Source organism: Physeter macrocephalus, chromosome 5, assembly GCF_002837175.3.
Source record: "Physeter macrocephalus isolate SW-GA chromosome 5, ASM283717v5, whole genome shotgun sequence".
NCBI lineage: Eukaryota > Metazoa > Chordata > Mammalia > Artiodactyla > Physeteridae > Physeter > Physeter macrocephalus.
Genome location: NC_041218.1, coordinates 94,023,830 through 94,026,653, shown reverse-complemented (window position 1 = coordinate 94,026,653; position 2,824 = coordinate 94,023,830). Strand labels below are relative to the sequence as shown.

Sequence of the window (2,824 nt, the reverse complement as noted above, 5' to 3'; positions counted from 1 at the left end):
ATGCCACTCTCTCACTTCGTCCCAGCTTACCCTTCCCCCTCCCCGTGTCCTCAAGTCCATTCTCTACGTCTGTGTCTTTATTCCTGTCCCGCCCCTAGGTCCTTCAGAACCTTTTTTTTTTTTTTTAGATTCCATATATATGTGTTAGCATATGGTATTTGATTTTGTCTTTCTGCCTTATTTCACTCTGTAGGATAGACTCTAGGTCCATCCACCACACTACAAATAACTCAATTTTGTTTCTTTTTATGGCTGAGTAATGTTCCATTGTATATATGTACTATGTCTTCTTTATCCATTCATCTGTTGATGGACACTTAGTTTGTTTCCATTTCCTGGCTATTGGAAATAGCGCTGCAGTGAACATTGTGGTACATGACTGTTCTTGAATTATGGATTTCTCAGGGTATATGCCCAGTGGTGGGATTGCTGGGTCGTATGGTAGTTCTATTTTTACTTTTTTAAGGAACCTCCGTACTGTTCTCCTAGTGGCTGTATCAATTTACATTCCCACCAACAGTGCAAGAGGGTTCCCTTTTCTCCACACCCTCTTCAGCATTTATTGTTTGTAGTTTTTTTTTATGATGGCCATTCTGACTGGTGTGCGTTGATACCTCATTATAGTTTTGATCTGCATTTCTCTAATGATTAGTGATGTTGAGCATTCTTTCATGTGTTTGTTGGCTATCTGTATGTCTTCTTTAGAGAAATGTCTATTTAGGTCTTCTGCCCATTTTTGGATTGCTTTGTTTGTTTTTTTGATATTGAGTTGCATGAGCTGCTTGTAAATTTTGGAGGTTAATCCTTTGTCAGTTGCTTCATTTACAAATGTTTTCTCCCATTCTGAGGGTTGTCTTTTCGTCTTGTTTATGGTTTCCTTTGCTGTGCAAAAGCTTTTAATTTTCATTACATCCTATTTGCTTATTTTTTGTTTTATTTCCATTTCTCAGGTGGGTCAAAAAGGATCTTGCTGTGATTTATGTCATGGAGTGTTCTGCCTATGTTTTCCTCTAAGAGTTTTATAGTGTCTGGCCTTACATTTCTGTCTTTAATCCATTTTGAGTTTATTTTTGTGTATGGTGTTAGGGAGTGTTCTAATTTCATTCTTTTACATGTAGCTGTCCAGTTTTCCCAGCACCACTTATTGAAGAGGCTGTCTTTTCTCCATTGTATATTCTTGCCTCCTTTATAAAAAATAAGGTGACCATATGTGTGTGGGTTTATCTCTGGGCTTTCTATCCTGTTCCAATGATCTATATTTCTGTTTTTGTGCCAGCACCATACTGTCTTTTTTACTGTACCTTTGTAGTATAGTCTGAAGTCCGGGAGCCTGATTCCTACAGCTCCGTTTTTCTTTCACAAGATTTCTTTGGCTATTCGTGGTCTTTTGTGTCTCCATACAAATTGTGAAATTTTTTGTTCTAGTTCTGTGAAAAATGCCATAAGGATTGCATTGAATCTGTAGATTGCTTTGGGTAGTAGAGTCATTCTCACAATGTTGATTCTTCCAATCCAGGAACGTGGTATATCTCTCCATCTGTTTGTATCAGATTTTTCATCATTAGTATATAGGAATGCAAGGGATTTCTGTGCATTACTTTTGTATCCTGCTACATTACCACATTCGTTGAATAGCTCTAGTAGTGTTCTGGTAGCATCTTTAGGATTCTCTACGTATAGTATCATGTCATCTGCAAACAGTGAGAGCTTAACTTCTTCTTTTCCGATTTGGATTCCTTTTATTACTTTTTCTTCTCTGATTGCTGTGGCTAAAACTTCCAAAACTATGTTGAATAATAGTGGTGAGAGTGGACAGCCTTGTCTTATTCCTGATCTTAGAGGAAATAGTTTCAGTTTTTCACCATTGAGAACGATGTTGGCTCTGGGTTTGTCATACATGGCCTTTATCATAGTGAGGTAAGTTCCCTCTATGCGTACTTTCTGGAGGGTTTTTATCATAAACAGGTGTTGAATTTTGTCGAAAGCTTTTTCTGCATCTAATGAGATGATCATATGGTTTTTCTCCTTCAGTTTGTTAATATGGTGTATCACGTTGATTGATTTGCATATATTGAAGAATCCTTGCATTCCTGGGATAAACCCCACTTGATCATGGTGTATGATCCTTTTAATGTGCTGTTGGATTCTGTTTGCTAGTATTTTGTTGAGGAGTTTTGCATCTACGTTCCTCAGTGGTATTGGCCTTTAGTTTTCTTTCTTTGTGACATCTTTGTGTGGTTTTGGTATCAGGGTGATGGTGGCCTCGTAGAATGAGTTTGGGAGTGTTCCTCCCTCTGCTATATTTTGGAAGCGTTTGAGAAGGATAGGTGTTAGCTCTACTCTCAATGTTTGATAGAATTCGCCTGTGAGGGCATCTGGTCCTGGGCTTTTGTTTGTTGGAAAATTTTTAATCACAGTCTCAATTTCAGTGCTTGTGATTGGTCTGTTTATATTTTCTATTTCTTCCTGGTTCAGTCTTGGGAGGTTGTGGTTTTCTAAGAATTTGTCCAGTTCTTTCAGGTTGTCCATTTTATTGGCGTAGAGTTGCTTGTAGTAATCTCTCATGATCCTTTGTATTTCTGCAGTGTCCGTTGTTACTTCTCCTTTTTCAATTCTAACTCTATTGATATGAGTCTTCTCCCTTTTTTTCTTGATGAGTCTGACTAATGGTTTATCAATTTTGTTTATCTTCTTCAAAAACCAGCTTTTAGTTTTATTGATCTTTCCTATTGTTTTCTTCATTTCTTTTTCATTTATTTCTGATCTGATCTTTATGATTTCTTTCCTTCTGCTAACTTTGGGGTTTTTCTGTTCTTCTTTCTCT

The 2,824-nt window shown here is 37.3% G+C and overlaps 1 protein-coding gene across 1 annotated transcript in view; it reads left to right on the top strand.

Annotated features, from left to right (window-relative positions):
• NRCAM (neuronal cell adhesion molecule) overlaps positions 1-2,824 on the top strand; it is a 320,145-nt gene that overhangs the window by 97,447 nt on the left and 219,874 nt on the right. The gene's annotated exons all lie outside the window — the stretch shown is intronic.